At 41.0% G+C, this 23726-nt stretch overlaps 1 protein-coding gene and 1 non-coding gene across 2 annotated transcripts in view; both read left to right on the forward strand.

Moving 5' to 3' along the window:
• The window catches only part of LOC126184365 (innexin shaking-B), a 408434-nt gene that overhangs the window by 191016 nt on the left and 193692 nt on the right, over positions 1 to 23726 (forward strand). The gene's annotated exons all lie outside the window — the stretch shown is intronic.
• Positions 2095 to 2169, forward strand: Trnat-cgu (transfer RNA threonine (anticodon CGU)). The gene has a single exon. It is a non-coding gene; the product is annotated as a tRNA-Thr (tRNA).

The following is a 23726-nucleotide window of genomic DNA, read 5'->3' on the forward strand; positions in this document are numbered from 1 at the left end:
CGGAATAAAAGCCACTGGTGAAACGATACATTGTATTAGATTTGCTGTTGACATATGATACTTCCCGACTCCGAAAAAGAAATGAGTAGGGCGTTCCAAGACCTATCAGACATAGAAATTAAAGGTGAACAGAGGGGAAATAAATGTAATGGTAGCAAGGAAAATATGGGTGAAATTAAAACCAATATAAAAACGGATGATTTGAGAATTATTCACGTGAAAAAATTTTGTTATTTCGGAGATGTAATTACAGCGGGCAGTGAATGTTTAATGGAAGTGAAGAGAAGCACTGCATTGACAAAACACGCATTTATGACGAAGAAAAACATTTTAACTAGAAAACATATTAATGGAGATGTCAGATAATCCTTTACAAAAAAGGTTCAAATGGCTCTAAGCGCTATGGGACTTAACATCTGAGGTCATCAGTCCCCTAGACTTAGAACTACTAAGTAACCAAAGGACATCACACACATCCATGCCAACGGCAGGATTCGAATCTGCGACGTAGGAGCAGCGCGGTTCCGGACTGAAGCGCCTAGGACCGCTCGGCCACAGTGACCGACAATCTTTTACAAAATCTGTTTTGTAGAGTACGCTGCTCTATGGAAGTGAAGGCTGGACTCTGGGGAAACTGAAAAGAATCAATTTGAAGTTGTTAACTTGTGGATATGGTGGCAAATGACAGGAACGAGATGGATAGAAAGAAAAACCAACCTGGTAGTCTTGAGTAAAGTCAACAAAGCGATAAAATTATTAAAGGAAACTGAAAAGAGAAAAACAAAATTTACTGAAAACGTCACCATACGTAACACCTTCATCATTACTATTCGAGAAAGAAAAGTGCTGAGAACGAAAGTAAGAGAAAGAGGAGTATCTGAAAGACACCGAGAAGAGGATAGGATATGACAATTGTTGAAACGGAAAACCAATGACAGAAGAGAGTGGTTGCATCCACAAGGCATCAGCCTTTAGAATATGTATGCGTAGATTACTTTAGCTAGCGTCATTATGGATCGTAAGTCTTTGTATATGTAGTTGATAAAAAGTAAGGAAGCTATAACGCTACCCACCTGCTTCCCTCTCGGTATGACAGTACATGCCTAGTTGCATCGCATTACTTCTCCCTAGTGTTGCTGCTGATATTGCGTTTAAAGTTACAATTAATTTTTTTCTATTGTTATTAATGACTGGACATGTTCAAGGTTTCTAACTGTGAATCGCTGATACGAGTAACGAACTCGGTCATTTTTTACAGGTAGATTAGCAGGAAACCAGAGTACAACATTTTTGCGCATTTCCAAGGATCACTCGTACAATATAACGGGAATCATTATTACTCCATTCTACACTGATACGAGAGTTAACCGCCCACTACGATTTTCTCCAACAGACTCCATTATACTGATTCGATTCGACCGAATGTACCATTCCCGCATTTAACACTATCGATGGCCATTCGTCATCGTTAATCTTCATTGCATCATGGAATCATTTATAATTAATCTTTGTTATTTAAAGATTAATTTTATACGTCGCTTCTCCATCCGCCAGAAGCAGCGTACGCCAAGAATAGAATATATCGAGTATCAGTGGTGAGTAGACATGTAGATAATATTCCGTTAAAAATTCGACGGGTGAGGATACTTACACTTCCGAAACCATAAGGAGAGGGAAAAGGAGGGAAAGAAGGAATAAGAAGTAGTTGAGAATTTTTACTGCTATACAATGACAGATTAAATGCTACTTTGATGTCTTCTTAATACATTATGGACTAGCCTCTTTCGAAAGTGCACGGACAGCACGGACTAAATAGGGGAAGGTAGTATCTGTTCCCGTAGTATCTGGTAGTATCTGTTACCGTCATATATAGTTAAAATATGGCTCCCCGGCCATTAACCTTCTTGTGTGCGAGCGCACAAGTTATCCCCGAACTCGTACGGGACTTGGTAGATTAATCTGCCACAAGTAATGAGTATGATGGGCAAACATCTATTAGGCGCACTACGAATGTAGTGGTGTGGACATGTTGGGAATGTGGGTCTCACGGTTAGCGTGCAAGGAAAAAGTCCCTGCAGGTGCACTATCCTCTGTGCCCTCGGTGGCTCAGATGGATAGAGCGCCTGCCACGTAAGCAGGATATCCCGGGTTCGAGTCCCGGTCGGGGCACACATTTTCAACATGCCCCCAATGAAAGTACATCAACGCCTGTTTGCAGCTAGGGTGTCCATTTAATTATCATTTCATAAATATGGAAAGTCTGAGTGTTGCACACAGGTATAGCTGGAATAGTGTAACAGGCAAAGACAACAACATAAGATGAACTTTGATGTAACTAGAGTGGGGTGCCAAACTTAAGGAAGAATGTAGTTTTGAATGATCTGCAACTGTGAAGTAATATAGCTCGATGAAGCTTCCACCATACATAAGAAGAACTGCAATGGAACAGTACAAGCAGTAACTGAAAGAAATACGGAATGAGAAGAACAAAATGACACTTTTATTCAAAGACAATAATTAAACTGAAGTCACTTCGACTTGTGATGTTCCCTTGGACTTCACAGAAGGCGGGACATGGTTCTTAAAAAGGAAAAAGGGTGTGCGGTCACCACGGGCAGCAATGCATGCTTTACAGTGTACACCAATGCTGGCTACAAGGCCGGTAAGGAGTTCTTGTGATAGGGCGTTCGAGTCCCCACCAATGCAGTTGACAATTGCTAGACGATTATTGGTGCATGCGGACGTGCTGGAATATGTCTCCCAACCGTGCTCGATAGGATTTAAGTCGGGGAAACGGGCAGGCCAGTTAATTTGCCGGATGTCTTTTCGTTCCAAGAGCTCCTCCAACTGGTGCTTTTCGATGCGGTAGCGCATTGTCATTCATAAAACTGAAGTCTGGGCTTAATAGACTCCTGAAAAGACGCATATGAAGAAGGAGAACAGTGACAGAATACGCCGAGAGGTGAGTATACCGTGTTCAAAGATTTGGAGGTCAGTACACGAGTGCAACATTGTGCATCCGCACACCAAAACACCTGGACCACCAATACGATCATGTTCGATAATGTTCCTGGGTGCATTACGTGTAGCCACCTCTCGCCATCTGAGAATCCGTATTTCTTAATGAAACGGTGAAGCCGGCGGGAGGTGTGACCGAGCGGGGGCGGGCCACCAGAAGCGGAGCCGGTTATTTCTGCCGGCCACGCTAAACTCGCAACACCAGCCTTCCGCTCAGTGTTCCGCATTTTATAAGCGGATAAGTCCCGCCCCGCGGCCGGATCCGACTGCTGCTGCTGCCGCCGCTGCGGCGTCCTTGGGTAGAAGTCTTCCAGGACACTCACCTGCTTAACAGAACAGCGCGCGAACTGCCTCTGCTCATTCAGCTTACGAGATGATAGGTACGTTTGTTTGGAACTATTTTCACTTTTCTTCGAACAACGGCGTTCGTCGATTAGAATGCCAGTTTCACGAGCAAATGTTTTGCCAAAGCAGTTCACGTTAAACTGAAGTCTCGCCTGACTTATTCTTCTGAATAGTTCCCTAACATTTTGATATGTGACGCGAACTGCTCCGACACCATAATCCAAAAGCCACTTACTTCTAAGGTAGCGATGTTAAGTGGATCTATATATAATCTGGGCGCCTGAATAATTGCTAAGATACCCGTCAGTTTATCAAAGGGTCTCCAAGCCATACATCCCAACTACAAGCTCGATCCGGTGCGCAGCATGATAATACGTAAAAGAGAACTTTTCACACGGTCACAAATATATGGCACATGTGACTTTTTTCCGTACTATAAGCTAACACTATGTTGTCACATCGCTAAGGACAAAACAGCAACACAGCAGCACTCCGTCTTCAGGCCACAAGTGGCCCATCGGGCCCATCCGACTGCCGTGTCATCCTCAGTTGAGGATGCGGATAGGAGGGGCGTGTGGGCAGCACACCGCTCTCCCGGTGATTATGATGGTTTTCTTTGACCGGAGCCGTTACTATTCGGTCGAGTAGCTCCTCAATTGGCATCACGAGGCTGAGTGCCCCCCGAAAAATGGCAGCACCACATGGCGGCCTGGATGGTGACCCATCGAAGTGCCGGCCACGTCCGACTGCGCTTAACTTCGGTGATCTTACGGGAACCGGTGTATCCACTGCGGCAAGGCCGTTGCCCTAAGGACAAAACGCCATAGAAAATACTCTGTTTGACAAAAAAGTTGAAACACTCAGAAGGAGAGGAGGAAACGACATGAAACTTCGCAGATTTAGAGGGTATGTGTCGCTATTTCAGTGATAACCAAACCGAGAAAATGTATACAGAACTTGACAAAGTGAGCTCAGTTATCCGCATGACGTTTCAGTCTCTCTGGCCTGGATACGTGCACTGACTGGGTTGAGAAGGGTGTACCCTCTCCTGAGGCAAGCTGGACAGTAACTGTTGTAGCTTGTCTTAGCCGGCCGCGGTGGCCGAGCGGTTCTAGGCGCTGCAGTCCGGAACCGCGGGACTGCTACGGTCGCAGGTTCGAATCCTAACTCGGGCATGGGTGTGTGTGATGTCCTTAGATTAGTTAGGTTTAAGTAGTTCTAAGTTCTAGGGGACTGATGACCTAAGATGCTGAGTCCCATAGTGCTCAGAGCCATTTGAACCATAACTGGTCTTTGGTATCCTGGATACTGCCATGGCACAGTCCGAACTGGTCCCACATATGTTCTATCGGGAAAAGATCTGGGGATCTTGCTGGTCACATGAGTATTTCAACATCACGCTGACAGTTCATGTTTGGACGAGCATTGTCTTATTGAAAACTCGCTCCAATATACTGTCGCATATTTAAACGAGCATTGTCTTGTTGGAAAATGGCATCAGCATACTTTCGCCGTGAAAAGTAACACATGAGGACGCAGATTCTCCTTGACGTACAATTGTGCTGTCACAGTTACCTCAATTACTGCCAGCCATGACCTAAAATCATACTCGATGGCTTCTCACACCATGGTACTTAAAGATGGAGTACCATTTCGGAAAACTTGCGGAATGCTGGTTAAATATTTGAACTCCGCTCCTCACCATGGCGAGACCGGTGTCCTACTCAATATGCCACCTCTCCATCACATTTGTGAGTCATTTGTTTTCCTTTAAATAAAAAATGAACTCTATGTTCTATCCTGTTGGGAGACCATACTACCCGTAAGACAATTTTCTAGGATGGCTTCGCTGTGAATCTGAGGACAGTTTCCACTAAATTGAGGTTCTAATACATGTCCCACAGAGCCATATACCCTCCCTTCCTTATTTCATAATATCTATGGCACCAACTTTGTCCGTTCGGTATCGTAACATACCACCTATAGCTGTCCTTAAACAGCACTAAGAGCTTTTCGAAGTTTGATTTGTAATAGCGACAGCTCTTCCAATACTAACATGGCAACAGACAGGTTCATTTTGTATCTATAAAATGCAACGCTGCATTATGTGTTTGCTCATCATTAGGTGTCAGGGAATCTCTCTTTAGTGGTTCAGGAAAATGCCTGAAATGGTCCCAGCTTGAATTAAAAAACGGGTGATCGACACTAACTGAACAAAAAAGAATGTATTTAAATTTTAACATTCCCTTTTCTTTTACAAAATGTCATCCAGTTTCGTTGTACATATAGACGATAAATATTTTACTTCAGCCATTACATTGCCATTCTGCTTAGGTTCTAAGCCTGATATTTGAAAACCACAATAAAATTGTAAACTAGATGACAAAATGAAATATTTTGTAATATGTATGCAAACGTAATAAATAATGTCTAAAGCGGCATAAGGTCAACGGTACCAAATTAGTTAATATTTATCTCATAAATATTCAAATATTTTGGAGGGATATGTAGGAAATGTATTTTCTGTTCACAGAAAAAGTTCCTGAATAACAGTATGATACAGGGTGTAACGGGTGTAAGTGTAGATGTCTTTATGTGTGCTATTTTGATATGCTCATACATCAGTGTGTTGGTCGATAACTCTTCCGACAGCATGTCACAAACTTTATTACCTGATGTTTTTTGCACACTAAGCTATACCTGTCAGTATAGACTAGCCGTTTTGTGTCCACGTGTCCACACTTCAACACCTGACATGCTGCCCAAGGGAAAATAAGCATTGATGGCCTGCTCTTGCCACATTTATTTGGAGGTACTAACCAACCTAAAAAAATACGACTTGTTATGGCTATCATTATTAGTTTGCAGATGTAAATTCTGATGTAATGTTGTTCAGTATATCTTCCTCAGTCATCCACAGAAATATCTGCACTTATAACCGTTATATACTGTAGTGAGTGAAAGGCTCCAGGCGAATCACTCTAGTTTGCCTCAATGTATTTTGACTGGAAGTGGTAAATCGGTCTAGAACATTACGCCGAATTACTTTGCTGCGTTGTTTGATGAAGTCGTCGGAAAACATGAATATAAGAGCTATTAAATGACATCTAGTATTAACTACATCCCTGTCCTACACTGAGAAAGGGACCGCGCCTACTCGTCATCACCGATTTCGTTCTGATTTATGGTATATGCAGGGCTTGGCCAGAAATGAAAGTTACTGAAGTGGGGGCGCCAAATGGATAAGCCTTTAAAAAAAGTAGCATTTTTGGCCCGGACGAAGGATGAGCCATTTATGTTAGCATAGTTTCCAGATAGCGACTGCTGCAGCGGAATGAGTACAGAACAGTAACCCGAGGGTTGCGGTGTCAAGTCCCTATAAGGAAACTTTTTTCTTTTTTATTTTCAATTTTTCCGTTGCTTAACTGCAGATAAACCGAAAAATACTCCGTATTTTGCTTTCATTAATATTTTCATAAAAGACATGAAAAGTAAAGGAAAATTTGGGATTGCAAATAAATTTCGACCAAGCGTTTTCAAGAAGTACACGAGAACTTAGTATATAAATTAGATACTTCTCTTATTTCACATTTGATGATATACGTGAGCTGGGTTGATATTAATCGTAAATACAGAGGAACAGTAATTTTCTCGGCCTCTTGCACATGTTATAAACTCCGTAGTTTTACAATTACATGGTTTTAAATTGTGTATAGAAAAAGAAGCTTGGTTTATGTTCATAATCTCTCCCATCACACAGTATGGTAGAAAACCACGCGTAACGCATAATTTCACCAAATATTGGCGAGGATCACTTGTACAATGGAATGTATTTTGATGCAGTCTTCTCTGTATATAGATTCTTTTTCTCTCTCGATGAGATAAATGGAGATTTGAAGCTTTTTATTAAGTAATTTACCTGACGATAATAACAAACAACGCAGCGTTGCGCTAGTGGAGTGCACTTTGTGGCCGGGGGGTGGGGACGGGGGGGGGGGGACGGGTGGTGGACGGGGGGGGGGGACGGGGGGGGGAAATCACTATAATCCTTCATGACGGCAATCCTTCTTTGTCTTGAAAAATCTCGTCGTATAGAAATTGTAGATTTATTTGTCCTCTCCAGGAGTCAATTGTTCTCCTGCACGTAAGGCTTCATTCCATCAAAAAAAAAAAAAAAAAAAAAAAAAAAAAAAAAAAAAAAAAAAAATGGCTCTGAGCACTATGGGACTTAACATCTGTGGTCATCAGTCCCCTAGAACTTAGAACTACTTAAACCCAACTAACCTAAGGACATCACACACATCCATGCCCGAGGCAGGATTCGAACCTGCGACCGTAGCAGTCGCGCTTCATTCCATCAGTCAACAAGCTTTTCTATCGGGTTGTTACAGCTTTCCCAGATTTTAATTGAAGTAATCAACAATTTTTTTATTTTTCCGCTTATTCAATCACCGTTTTCTGAATCCCCGGTCGAAATGAACCAATACTGTCTTGTAGTCGTAGGTAGACTGTTGGCAATAATTTTCCAGAAAGGGTTATAGCACATTGTTCCATATACGAGTGGGTTACTTTGTTTATATCCTGTCGTTCCAAGAGAACTGCTTTTACCTCACGATGGTCCAGAGGTCGGTTATAAGTCAGTTGATACTGGCACCCTGGAAAGAAAACATACGAACGTAAATATTTTATTATGTGTGACGTTAAAGAGAGTATTTCGATTGACGTCAACGAATTAGAATTCTTCACTTACCTGTCTGATCGGACACATCAATGAAATATCTCTTCTTGGAAACACAATTACATAGTCCTTGTGGGCGCTGTAAGTACAATCCTTTCTTGGAAATGTATTTGTAAATAACGAAAGTATTATTAAACGCAATATATTGGCTATTATTTTGCTTTATTTGTAGTGAAAATAACGTAAAAATTGAAAATAAAAATGTTTACGGTTGGGTACTCGACCCCGTGACCCTTAGTTTAACGTTCTGCATTATTTCCGCTGCGCCAAACGCTACTTGGAAACTACACTAGCACAAATGGCTCATGCCGCTGTCGACTCGCACCAAAACTGCTACATTTGCTAAAAGCTTGGACGTCTGGACCTCCCATTTCTGTCACTTTCATTTCTCCCCAGATCATGCAGACATCATAAACTTAAACGAAATGAGGATGACGAACAGTGTGAATGTGAGAAAAGACAGAGGAATTCGATTCATCTTCGTTAGTAGCACATGTGACGTCCATCACTTCTCTGTTGAGGTCTTGGACAAAATCCAAACAAGGTGATATTCTTACAATAAGAAAAAAACGGCTATGATGATATGACGATACCCTGTGTCTTATTAAAGTACTTCTCTACTTACAAGAAGACCACACGGCAATCAGACATTCGTAATTTTTTTTTATATCTATGGTACGTGAAGTTCAGAACTCAAATATACCTCTCCCATAGCAGTTCGATGCAACTCTCATAAATTCTCGAGAAAACAACTTTGAAGTTTTCTAACCATGTTCAATATGCTAAAATAAGATGCATATTTTTAGACGAGCAGTGTGGTTCTATGGTAGAGAGCTTGCTCGCTGTGTGGGAAAGCCTGGGTTCACTTCCCAGTAGAATCAGATTTTTAAACAAAGGTGCGTTCTGTGCGAGCATTTGCGAGAAGCTTAGAATACACAAGGCGCATGAGACTTGTACCCTCAAAGTAGAGTCTCGTTTCGATTATTATTATAAAATTCATCAAACATGTCAATTAATACATCTAATTCTCATTTTCATGAAAAATGCGTGTCCTCTTACTTTTAATTACGTATTGCACACAAGAATTCATCTTTCATTACAAATAAATGTTCTCAATTACCGGTCTTTTATAAAAGATTGATAATAAAGATTGTATAATTTCAAGAATCAGAATTACATTTTTATAGCTTTTTGTATTTTAGGTTTCACGTAAATGCTCATAGAAAATGAACTTTTGTTTAGAAATTGGATTCCGCTAGGATTCGGACCGAGGCCCTCATCACTCAGGTGGGTGAGCACTTTAGTGTATAGCCACGGGGCTTGTCGAAAGAACATAATCTTTGCTTACAATACTAAAAATTTTCGGAAAACTTCAAAGTCGAGAGCTGCATCGAACTGTTGGGGAAAGATATATTTGAGTTCCGAATTTCGTGTAGCACACATATAAAAAGATTACGTAAATCCGATTGCCGTGTGGTTCCACTTTTAGAAGATTCTGCAACAAAGCGTTACGTAAAGAAGCAAAGCCGAGCAGCCGGAAATTAAAAAAATTCAGTTTGACATACATTACATCTCTGACAACAGCTTATGGCATATTCTCTTAAAAGACGACCAGCCGCAGTATTACGCCTATACTTAAAGGGGAAATATAGAACCCCTCATTCAGAACCTTAGCATCAGTCAATCTTAACAGCAAAGATGGAGGTAAGGTGGCCCATATATTGTAAGTAGCTGCTTAAAGTATGCAATTATTCATACTGGAAAAGTTTGCAATAGATGTGTCTTGATTATAGAGTACCAGTATCCGGAGAAGATACGACAAAAGAAAACAAGTCTCAAGATGTTTCACAGTCCCGCATGTCGTAATGGTGGCTGCGACGAAGAAACACATGATTGCGAAATTCATTTTCATCAGAAAATCCCAAAAAAATGTTCGTCTGTCACTCCAAATACCTTTTGCAGGATCTAGTCGAATATGATCGAAACTTCATCCTTTATTTAGTTGCGCGTGAATTTCCTGGTCTCTAGATGTAGATATCGGTCGATATTGCTGAAAAAGAAACTGCGTCTGTGTAAGTGTTCTGCAAATTGTTGTGAAGTACATGGCAGGAGGTACTTCCTGTACTTCCCAGTGTACCACATATTATGGTTTCTTCGCATTCCATTCGCGAATAGAGCGCAGGAAGAGTGACTGCTTGAATGCCTCTGTGCACGCTGTAATTCATTTAATCTTATCCTCTGTTCCCTATGTGTAGTTTTTAGAATATTGCTAGATTGATCACGTATGCTAGTTCTTGAAACTTCAAAAGCCGGCTTTCGCGTGGTAGTTTGCATCTGTCGTCTAAAGCTTCATGTTTTTCAGAATTTCCGAAGGTCAAACAAACCGGAGGACATTCTTACTGCTCTGTTTCTATACGTTTGACGTCCCTTGTTAGTCCTATTACGTATAGGCCCCCACTGCTGGGCAATGTTCTAGGATGGGTCGTAATAATGGTTTTTAAGCGAACTACTGTGTAGACTGATTGAATTTTCTCGGTATCCTACCATCGAAACGAAGTCTGCCACCTGCTTCATCTATAATCGAGTCTATGTGATAACTCCATTCTATATCCCTACAAATACGCTCTGAAAAAAAAAAGAACCGAAGCACCATGAATGAATTATCAGAAGGAGACGGAAATCGGTAAATCTTATGTACTCGTACATGTACAGACAAACAAATAATCACAGTTTCAGAAAAACTGGATGATTTGTTGAAGAGTAAGGACTTCATGAACTGAGCAAGTGAGTAACGAGTTGGTCCACCTTTAGCCCTAATGCAAGGAATTCTTCGGCTTGGTATTGGTTTCTAGAGTTGGGCGTCATCCTGAAGGATGTAGAGTCAAATTCTGCCTAATTGGAGAGTTAGATCGTGAATGGTTGGAGGTCACTACCCACAATGCTCCAAACGTTCTCAACTGGAGAGAGATCTGACAGCCTTGCTGGCCAAGGTAGGGTTTTCCAAGACGAAGACAAGCAGTAGAAACCCTTTCTGTTGGCGAGCGGGCATTACCTTGCTGAAATGTAAGCTCAGGATAACTTGTCATTCAGGGCAACAAACGGGGCTTAGAATATAATCGATATACCGCTGTGCTGCAGGGGTGCCGCGGATAACAACCAAAGGGATCCTGCTATGAGAAGAAGTGGCACCCCAGACCATCACTCTTGCTTGTCTGGCTGTATGGTGGGCGACAGTCAAATTGGTATCCCGCCGCTGTCCGGTGCGTCTCCGGACACGTCTTCGTCCTGGAATCTCATTGAATGAAGTAAAATTGTCTTCAGTGATGAGTCCCTCTTCGAACTGAGCCCCGACGACCAGCGGAGACTTCTATGTAGACGCCCCAGATAGCGACAGGATACCAACCCGATTGTCGCCCGCCATACGGTCCGACAGACAGGAGCGATGGTCTGGGTTGCCGTTTTTTTATAGTAGTACCCTTTTGTTGTCATCTGCGGCACCCTTACAGTAAAGTACGTCGACGATATTCTACACCCCATTTTGTTGCACTTCTTCATGGCAAGCCATCCTTAGCTTACATTTCAGCAAGGAACTGCCCGCCCGCACACGGTGAGAGTTTCCACTCCTTGTCTTCGTGCTTGCCAAACCATACCATGTCCAGCAAGGTCGCGTGATCTATAGCCAACTGAGAATGTTTGGAGCATTATGGGCAGGACCCTCCAACCAGCTCGGGATTATCACCATCTAACGCACCATCTTTTCATAATTTGCGCGACAGCCCTCAGGAGAACATCTGATAACTCAATCAGTACCAAGCCGAACAACTGCTTGCACATGGGCCAGAGGTGGATCAACGCGTTTCTGACCTGCTCTTTTTGTGAAGCTGTTTCATTTGAATAAATCATCCAATTTTTCCGGACGAATAATCATTTGTTTGCCTGCTCATGTCGGCATACGGACCGTTCCTTTGGTGTGCATCTTTTTTTTCCCCTCAGAATCTAGTTATACCCAGGAATTTGTATGAATTGTCGGGGCCCAACTATGACTTATTGACGTTTTAGTCATAGGAAATTGAGATTCACGTTTCCTGAAGTGCACAATTCTATAATTTTTGTAAATTTCAAACAAGTAGCCAAAGTTCGTATGATTTTGAAATCTCATCAGGATCTAACTATACTTGTGCAGCTTTCTGCAGACAGTACTTCATCACGAGTAACTGCAACATTTACAAACCGCCTGAGGATACTATTAATACTTTCTGCCAGGCTGGTAATTTACAACATGGACGCCAAGGGTCACAACAGACTTCAATGCAGACAATTGTAGACCTATTTCTATGCCATCGCCGGCCGAGGTGGCCGAGCGGTTCTAGGCGCTACACTCTGGAACCGCGCGACCGCTACGGTCGCTGGTTCGAATCCTGCCTCGGTCATGGGTGTGTGTGATGTCCTTAGGTTAGTTAGGTTTAAGGGGGGACGTACACGAAACTGCAGTAATTTTAAAAGTATTTTATAAAACTCTAATTTTTTAAGATAATCAATCCAAATTTGGTACAGTTATTAAGAAATGTTATGCGCATATGAACCTAAATTTTCATTTTTATTGACCTTTTACATCTTTAATTATTAACAATTAATTTTTTTTCAACAATGTAATTACAAATGTTCCTTTTTTGAGAAAACTGTGAGAGCAATGTTAATGAATTTTTGTACACACTTTCATACCAAATAATTACAAAACTCTGTGGAGCAGAATTTTTATATCTTCTTTTGTTCAGTTTTTACGGGTCTCCCAATTTCCCTGAAAAATAATATATCAAATTTAAGGAATATTTTCTACCATAAATACCTTACTATTTTATTAAATGAAAATTCCTTCCACAGAATTTTTCACTATAGTACTGACTAGTCATATACCAAATTTCACTTCTCTACCTTTTGTGGTTTTTGAGAAAAAGGTACATAAAGTTATAAAAATGTAAGTTACGGGAAAACTGAATCAATGATTTGATAGTGTTTGTATTAGGTCTTACCGTCTCTGTGTGAACTAGTGCAAGCCATATGCATACTCCTCTTCATCTGCAAGCAGTCTCTTCTTTGCTTGTCTTCTTTGGTTAACCTGCTGTTCAATTTTATTGGCTGTAATATCAGCCGCAGCAACTCTTTTGTCATCGATGTCCTTCAATATTGAATAGGTGAAAGCTCCTGGATGAAATCCTAGCCTCTGTAGAGTTTTTATTCTTCCAAGATTACCATTGTTAAAAACTAAACAAGCATCATATGCAGCAATTTCAACAATAATTGTTGAAACAAATGTTGTTTTTGGGCAACGTTTCCAAATCAGTGAGTTGTAACTTTCATTAGGGTTTTGTGTCTTTCCATGCACACACTTTCGTAGGAGGTCTGGCTCTGCTAAACACCTAAATGTTGGTTTTATAGCACTTAAAACAGCCACAGGTAAACTGTGCTTGTGTGAATAGTTCATGCCATCACGCTCAGCCTGCTTGAATTTGCACCACGATATGTCACACAAATTATGTACAGGTTTGTCATCTGTGGATAGTTTATGAAAATAAATAGACCACACAGCCTTCTGCATGTTATTCAAATTTCCACTGTTGTCCCTTATTGCCTTGCCATAGTACACTTGTAAAGAATGAATTTCTTTGTCTGTGAGTCTGTTGGGACCACCTAAAAGTTTTCCATCCTCAAGTTTCCTGCCCTTCAATTCACGTTTCAATTTTAAAAGTCTGCCTCCCATTCGTTTTTGCACATGTCCAACACATTCCAACTTTTCTATAGCACAATGGGGACCATAAGGTTCACTTTCCAAAACAGTTTTGAAGGAGCTGGAGTCACCATCACCAAGGTATTTTGTGTATCTAACACCGTACTTTTCCACACTTCGATGGAACATAAGTTTCATAGCTGCAGGTTCCATTCCACCACTAGAACCAGAATAATTTCTACAGCACACTTTCTTGTGTTCAACCTGCCACTTATTTTCTTCCACTTCACCAGCTCTCTTTCCGAGTACACAGCTATAGCAATATTTGCTCATTACCTGAACGTCAAGAATTTTTCCAGTATCAACACTAATGACAGATGATACTCCATACAGTGATGTATGTCCACGCTTCATCCACGTTCCATCACATGACACACACAAATCGGTGTCTGGCGTGTTATCTGCTTCTGTCTTTAGTTCACTATTCATCTTCACAGCTTCCTTTGCAGAGGACTTCAAGTTTTCTTCCACTTCCTCTTGAAGAGCACTTAGCAGTGTTTTATTTCCAGTGGTGTACCTAGCACTTGGTTGTGGCATGTTCATGATCCCACAAAACAGTCTGGTACCTTCCCTGCCTATGCCCAAACATCTCATGCCATATATTAAACGCATATTTGCTTCATATATCCGGTAACTTGATGCCGAAGTTCTAAAAGCAGTGTCTGAATGACAGCTTTCACAAGTAAGATGCAACATACACACTATTCCAATTCTGTTTTCTTCGTCATATAATCTCAAACTTTTTGCACCACAGTCAGCACATACACAAGCAGATGATATAATATCAGATAGTATTTTCAAATCAATAAGCCTAAAACCACTAGTAGCTTGAGTGTCTGAGCCACAATCATCAAGTGATTGACAGCTGTCAATTTTCCTTCTCGAAGCACTCGCTTTCTTGGTTGAAGTATCGTTTCCATTTGTTATTATGGGGCTGGTTTTCAAGTTGTCTTTACTACATCGAGAAGCTTGACACTTTCTAACCTTTTTAAACACCTTACTAGAACGCGGCATGCTGCAAAATATAATAACAAGTCTACTTACAACTTTCGTAAAAATGTATTCCAAACAAACACTCGTAAACAAACGCTATAAATCAAAGAATATAAAACCAGCGGCAGAGATATTATTCCACAGCCTTCTTGATGTAGTACACAAACGTTCCCTGCATTGTGACTGCACAAAACTGGAAAAAAACGCAGTATAAATAGATATACGAGAGGATGAAGACCAAGATGGGGGGGCGTCGCCCTGTGCAAGCTATTACAAATTATTATTTTTTTCCCCCTTAGAAGCGGAATTGGAACGTAATATTTGGTAATTGAAATTTCAATACCATGTAGTAAATGAAGAGCCAATAAAATTTTTTTCACAAATTTGGTCATTTTCATGTACGTCCCCCCTTAAGTAGTTCTAAGTTCTAGGGCACTGATGACCTCAGAAGTTAAGTCCCATAGTGCTCATAGTCATTTGAACTATCTATTCCATCAGTGTTTGCTAAAGCTATTAAAAAGGCTGTGTATGTAAAGATAATTGACCATTATATATCACACAATTTGCTATCAAATGTATAGTTCGGCTTTAGAAGTCGTTTAATAACTGAAAATGCTATATTCTCTTTTCTTTGTGACGTACTGGATGGGTTAAACAAAAGATTTCGAACGCTAGGCTTACTTTTTGATTTAACTAAGGCGTTTGATTGTGTTGATCACAAAATATTGCTCCAGAAGTTGGACGATTTCGGAATACAGGGAGTAGCTCACAATTGGTTCACCTCTTACTTTAGCAACAGACAGCAAAATGGTCGTTATTCACGATGTTGAGAATGGCTGTGATGTGGGGTCTGAGTGGGGTACAGTCAAGTGGGGGGTGCCCCAGGGATCAGTATTGGGGCCACTCCTGTTCCTTATTTATATAAATGATATGCCCTCTAGTATTACTGGTAACTCTAAAATATTTATGTTTGCTGATGACACTAGCTTGGTAGTAAAGGAGGCTGTGTGCAACACTGGCTCGGTTTGAAATAGTGCAGTTCATGACCTATGTTCATGGCTGGTAGAAAAAAACTAACGCTATATCACAGTAAGACTCAGTTTTTACAGTTTCTAACACAATTCAACAAAACCTGACGTTTTAATTTCACAGAATGGTTATATGATTAGTGAAACTGAACAGTTCAAATTTCTAGGTGTTCAGATACATAGTAAATTGTCGTGGAAAGCCGGCGTTCAGGATATTTTTCAAAGACTTAATGCTGTCACTTTCACTATTCAAACGGTATACGAATTGAGTGATCGTTCGACACGAAAATTAGTCTTCTTTGCTTATTTTCATTCGCTTATGTCCTATGGTGTTATATTTTTGGCTAACTCTTCCCATTCTAAAAAGGATATTTTTGGCTCAGAAACGGGCGGTTCGGGCAATAAGCGGTGTAAGTTCACGAACGTCTTGTCGACCCCTGTTCACGAGTCTGGGTATTATGACTTGCCCTCTCAATATATATATATATTCCTTACTGTCATTTCCTGTTAACAATATTAGCTTATTCCCAAGAATAAGCCGCTTTCACTCAGTTAATACTCAGCAGAAATCAAACGTGCATTTGGAACGGACTTCCTTAACTCTTGTGAGGAAAGGTGTGCATTATACTTCTGTATCCATTTTCAATAAGCTTCCACTCGAATTCAAAAAACCAGACGACTTCCCTCGCCGTTCTTGTCTTTAAGAACTAGCGCTCGTATCTAAGTACCTTGTCGTGGGCAAATTGTTACCTCAAGGCATGCTTTCTTCTTCCAGTATGTTATAAGTAAAATACCTTTAAGTAAATGCATACATGTACAATTTGCATTTTTTTGACCAGGAACTAGAAGTTTCACAGTAAGGTTATTATCCATTGTTATTTAGGTTACTATTTTGCTTTATTTATCTATACAGCAATCCAGTATTGGTTGATTCTACCCATAAGGGACAGGTTAATTTGCACGCTCTGGATCGGCATCTGTGGCCGAGCGGTTCTAGGCGCTTCAGTCCGGAACTGAGCGACTGCTACGATCGCAGGTTCAAATCCTGCCTCGGGCATGGATTGTATGATATCCTTAGGTTAGTTAGGTTTAAGTAGTTCTAAGTTCTAGGGGACTGATAACCTCAGATGTTAAGTCCCATAGTGCTTAGATCCATTTGAACCTTTTTTTCCCCACGCTCTGGCCCTAGACGGGTCAGTCGAGCCCGGGTGACCACCGGGGGGAAGACTATTCAACTCACGTCTACTTGAATGAACGAAAACATAACAGCGATTTGGTAACGCTTATAATCCTGCTGACTTGTTATTCCATATCTCATTTTTACAAATCTTGACAGTTTATTAAGTTGATCTTACACTGAGATTACGAAAGTCATGGGCTACCTCCTAACATCGTGTCAGACCTCCTGTTCACCGGCGTAGTGCAGCACCTCAATGTGATATGGATTCGGCAAGTCATTGGGAGCCCTTGCAAAAATAGTGAGCCATGCTGTCTCCATAGCCGTCAATAATTGCGAAACCGTTGCCGGTACAAGATCTTGTGAACGATCTGACCTCTCGATTATGTCCATAAATGTTCGATAGGATTCATGGCGGGCGATCTGGGTACCAAATCATTCGCTAGAATTATCCTGAAAGTCCTTCAAACAAATCGCAAAGAACTGCGGTCCAGTTCCATGGCGCATTGTCATCCATAAAAATTCCATCATTGTTTGGGAACGTGACGTTCATAAATGGCTGCAAATTGTCTCCAAGTAGCCGAACATAACCATTCCCAGTCAATGATCGGTTCAGTTCCATCTAAACACACCCCACACCATTATGAAGCCACCACCACCTTACACAGTGCCTTGTTGACAAATTGGGTCGATGGCTTCGTGTGGTCTGTGCCACACTTGAGCCCTACCATGTGCTCTTACAAAACTGAAATTGGGACTGATTTGACCAGGCCACGGTTTCCCAGTAGTCTAGAGTCCAACCGATATGGTCACGAGCCCAGGAGAGTAGCTGCAGGCTATGTCGCGCCGTTAGCAAAGACACTCGCGTCGGTCGTATGCTGCCATAGGCCATTAACGCCAAATTTCGCTGCACTGTCCAACGGATACGTTCGTCGTACGTCCCACATTGATTTCTGAGGTTACCTTTGCTCAGAGTTGCTTGTCTGTTAGTACTCACAACTCTACGCAAACGTTGCTGCTCTTGTCGTTAAGTGAAGGCAGTCGGTCACTGCGTTATCCGCGGTGAGAGGTAATGCCGAAAATTTGGGATTCTTGGCACAGTTGGTTGGTTGGTTGTTTGGGGCCGCAGACCAGACAGCGAGGTCATCGGTCTCATCGGATTAGGGAAGGATGGGGAAGGACGTCGGCCGTGCCCTTTCAGAGGAACCATCCCGGCATTTGCCTGGAATGATTTAGGGAAATCACGGAAAACCTAAATCAGGATGGCCGGACGCGGGATTGAACCGTCGTCCTCCCGAATGCGAGTCCAGTGTCTAACCACTGCGCCACCTCGCTCGGTTCTCTCGGCACAGTCTTGATGTGGATCTCGGAATACTGAATTCTGTAACTATTTCAGGAATGAAATGACCCATGCGTCTAACTGCACCTACGATTCCGCGTTCAAAGTCTGTTGGTTCCCGTTGTGCGTCCACAATCACATCGGAAACCTCTTAACATGAATGACTTGAGTACAAATGACAGCTCTTCCGATGCGCTGCCATTATATACCTTGTGTACGCGATACTACCGCCATCTGCATCTGTGTATGTCACTATCCCATGACTTTTGTCAAATGGTTCAAATGGCTCTGAGCACTATGGGACTCAACTGCTGTGGTCATAAGTCCCCTAGAACTTAGAACTACTTAAACCTAACTAACCTAAGGACATCACACACATCCATGCCCGAGGCAGGATTCGAACCTGCGACCGTAGCGGTCGTGCGGTTCCAGACTGTAGCGTCTTTAACCGCTCGGCCACTACGGCCGGCTGACTTTTGTCACCTCAGTGTATATGTCTTTGTAATTGTATTAGCATATATCAATAAGAACACTGAATGGAACACATTAGATGGACACCAATCTCAATGTAATAACAGTTTTTATCCAGGCGTGTAGGGTTTACATTTGAACACTAGAGATGAACGAAATCCCGGAGTTAAGTCTAATAAATGTGTAGCTCAAACGTGGTGGGTTAGGTGAATCCAATAATATCTAAACTATAATGCTTATACACTAATGTGAAAACAATGGGTATCCTTTTTAGGCGCATTCTATACCGTTGGTTATGCTCCCATAACCAGAGATTGAAAAATGACGAGGAAAAGCTGGTACCTCCGAGGTAACAAAACCTGTTCATCGGGCCGTTCTTTTAAGCTAAACCGTCGGAGAAGGATAAATTCTTCACCTGTAACTTCTTTTTAAGTAATTATTTCAAACGATGTTGTATTCTCGACACTACTAGGTGCATTTAAAATAATATAGTTGTTTCCAGATTGTTAATATATGAACAACTGTTGTTTTCCTTGTAAGTAATAACTTTATCTTTCATAGTGTTACAGCTGTTTTTCTCCATATTATTTTTAAAAAAATTTCAATGCTTATCTTTCTTAAGCACTTCCAGAGTTATAGATAATTTAGAGCGGAAGTATGGTTGCAACAACTCTCAATACTATCAGCTAAAATTAAACGGTTGTGAACATTGAAAGCAAACATAACGCCAGAAAGTATTACTGTGCTAAGGCCGAAAAAGTGAGATAAGGATTTTTTTGTGGAAATTTTTAGATAACCACAAATTTTCGACCAAAATAAATACACAATCGTAATTAAATTGAATAAATAATTGTACCCTGGACTGAAACAGTGGTAAGAAGTCTCATCAGTATTTTTTAACGTAATTTTGGGAGGAGAATGAGATTTTCACTCTGCAGTGGAGTGTGCGCTGATATGAAACTTCCTGGCAGAATAGTGCTTGGGTGGCTCAGTTGGTAGAGCACTTGCCCGCGAAAGGCAAAGGTACCGAGTTCCAGTCTCGGTCTGGCAGACAGTTTTAATCTTCTAGGAAGTTTCATCTTTGGGAAGACTGATAGAAAATTTAATAGAAAAGTAACCAAATGAATTCAACTCCATGGTGTAAACTTTACGAAACGGCCCTACGCAGGTGGTGTAGTAATTCCAGGACAGGTTGTTACCTCAACGATACGAAAATATTATAAAATTTCTCAGAAAACACTATATACGCTAATGAGGATAAGAGAGTGATACGTAAGACAAACCTAAGTTATACGCCCTTGGCTGTAGACTGATTAACCGACATGAATTTGACTATTTAAAATAGTTAAGTTATTTGCACAGTAATTACAAAGTAACATATATAAAAACAAGCTGTCGTGTAGCAGCTGCTAACAGAAGACTTTTCAGCTATACTAAAATTCCAAGGAAAGGAACTTCTAAATTCTCTTTTATCAACCTCCAATCATTACAGTGTTCTTATATCGGATGCAAAACTTAAACATTTCGGGAAAAAATTAAGAGGGAAAGCTGTTATCATTGGAACTCACAATAATTAACTTGTAATCGATGAAGATACCAAAGAACGGAAAACTTTTTGAAAAAGGGAAAACAATTTCTGCAGTAGTTGTATCAACACCATAACACGATTACAATGCTAAAAAAGAAGAAGGTTGTCGGAGGTTAGATGACCCAGTACAGTATTCTCTAAAAAAATTGATTGAATACGAGGAAGAGGCACATGCAAAAATATATGGCAGGGCAGTATCACTGGGCGCTACAACTTGGATGAAGACGAACATAATGGGGATACAACGCATTAGACACGTCCAAATGACTACATATACATCTACGTGGATACTCTGTCAATCACATTTAAGTGCCTAGCAGAGTGTTCATCGAACCATCTTCACAATTCTCTGTTACTCCAATCTCGTATAGCGCGCGGAAAGTACGAACACCTATATTTTTCGGTACGAGCTTTGATTTCCCTTATTTTATCATGGTGATCGTTTCTCCCTGTGAAGGTCGGTGTCAAAAAAATATTTTCGCATTCGTAGGAGAAAGTTGGTGATTGGAATTTCGTGAGAAGATTCCTCCGCAACGAAAAACGCCTTTGTTTCAGTTACGTCCACCCCAAATCCTGTATCATTTCAGTGATACTCTCTCCCCCATTTCACGATAATACAAAACGTGCTGCCCTTCTTTGAACTTTTTCGATGTACTCCATCAATCCTATCTGGTAAGGATCCCACACCGCGCAACAGTATTCTAAAAGAGTACAGACAAGCGTAGTATAAGCTGTCTCATTAATAGATCTGTTACATTTTCTAAGTGTCCTGCCAATAAAACGCAGTCTTTGGTTAGCCTTCCCCACAACATTTTCTGCGTGTTCCTTGCAACTTAAGTTGTTTGTAATTGTAATTCCTAGGTATTTAGTTCAATTTACGGCCTTTAGATTTGACTGATTTATCGTGTAACCAAATTTTAACGGATTCCTTGTAGCACGCATATGGATGACCTCACGCTTTTCGTTATTTAGGGTCTATTGCCAGCTTTTGCACCATACAGGAACCTTTCCTAATTCTTTATTAAATTTGTTTTGGTCTTCTGATGACTATTAGTCGATTAAGGACAGCGTCACCTGCAGACAATTGTCTCCCAAATCGTTTATGTAGATAAGGAACAGCAAAGGACCTATAACACTTCCTTGGGGAAAGCCAGAAATCACTTCCCTTTTACTCGATGGATTCTGTCAATTACTACGAACTGTGACCTCTCTGACAGGAAATGACGAATCTAGTCACTTAACTGAGATGATATTCCATAAGCACGCAATTTCACTACAAGCTGCTTGTATGGTACAGTGTCAGAAGCCTTCCGGAAATCCAGAAATACGGAATCAATCTAACATCCCTTGTCAACAACACTCAACACTTCATGCGGATAAAGAGCTAGTTGTGTTTCACAAGAACGATGTTTTCTAGATCCATGCTGACTGTAAGTCAATAGACCGTTTTCTTCGAGGTAATTCATAACGTTCGAACACAACATACGTTCCAAAATCCTGCTGCACATTCACGTTAATGATATGAGCCTGTAATTTAGTGGATTAGTCCTACTACCTTTCTTGAATATTGGTGTGACCTGTTCAACTTTACAGTCTTTGGGAACGGATCTTTCGTCGTGCGAACGGTTATATATGATAAGTATGGAGCTATTGCATCGGCACCCTGTGAAAGGAACTTAATTGGTACACTGTCTGGACCAGAAGACTTGCTTTTATTAAGTGATTTCAGTTGCTTCACTACTCTGATGATATATATTTCTACGTTACTCATGTTGGAAGCTGTTCTTGATTCGAATTTTGGAATATTTACTTCGGCTTCTTTTGCGAAGGCATTTCGGAAAGCTGCTTTGGCAGCACTGTTTTCGATAGTATCTTCATTGCTATCGGGTCGAGAAGGCATTGATTGTGTCTTGCCGCTAGCATACTTCACATACGACCAGTATCTTTCTGGATTTTCTGCCAGGTTTCGAGACAAAGTTTCGTTGTGGAAACTATTATAAGCATCTCGCATTGAAGTCTGCGCTAAATTTCGAGTTTCTGTAAAAGATCGCCAATCTTGGGGATTTTGCGTCTGTTTAAATTTGGCATGTTTGCCTCGTTGTCTCTACAACAGTGTTCTGACCCTTTTTGTGTACCAAAGAGGATCGACTCCGTCGTTTATTAATTTGTTTGGTATAAATCTCTCAACTGCTACGGATACTACTTCTTTCAATTCAAGCCACATTTGGTCTGCACTTATATTGTTAATTTGGAAGGAATGGAGATTGTCTCTCAGGAAGGCGTCAAGTGAATATTTATCTGCTTTTTTGAATAGGTATATTTTTCATTGATTTTTGGAGGATGTAGAGGTTACAATATTCAAGCTCGCCACGATAGCCCTCGGTCGCAGGTTCGAATCCTGCCTCGGGCATGGATGTGTGTGATGTCCTTAGGTTAGTTAGGTTTAAGTAGTTCTAAGTTCTAGGGGACTGATGACCTCAGATGTTAAGTCCCATAGTGCTCAGAGCCATTTGAACCATTTTGAACGACAACCCTATGTTCACTAATCGCGTTATCCGTTTTGATGCTCGTTATTAACTCAGGAATGTTTGTTGCTAGGAGGTCAGGTGTGTTTTCACAACCATTTACTATTCGCGTGGGCTCATGAACTAACTGCTCGAAATAATTTCTGAGAATGCGTTTATCAAAATGGTTCAGATGGCTCTGAGCACTATGAGACTTAGGAATATGCGGCCTACACGCCTGAGGTTTGTGGATCAGGGGTACTGTCGATAAGGCGTTTTCCACATAAAGGAAAGAAAGAAGAAATGACAATAATACGAGGTATAGCAATAACTTAAAAAATTTCGAAAACTACTGAATTATGAATTTCACCTGCGAGCATTACATAAATTACGTAGTGATTGTACTGTGTAGTGGTTGTTATGCGCTTTGATAATATTTTGTAATTTATCGATTTAACTGTACACTTACATACCGATCAAATATATCTCCTTACTCACGATGCTCTACAGTCCGTAGAGCAAGGAAAGCATCCAGGTTATGACAAGAGAATGAAATCTGATTTGCTATAGTGCGTTAAAGCTATTATTTTGCTTGATACAAAGTGACAGACAACAACATTGAGTGAAGAGACAGAAAAGGAATATGCAAGACGAGTTGCGAAAATTTTAACTGGAAACACTTTAGCGCAGCGGAGCCTCGTGAACGACTGTTACGACACGTTTCGAGACCTTAGAAAGGA

Source organism: Schistocerca cancellata, chromosome 4 (assembly GCF_023864275.1).
Source record: "Schistocerca cancellata isolate TAMUIC-IGC-003103 chromosome 4, iqSchCanc2.1, whole genome shotgun sequence".
Lineage (NCBI taxonomy): Eukaryota > Metazoa > Arthropoda > Insecta > Orthoptera > Acrididae > Schistocerca > Schistocerca cancellata.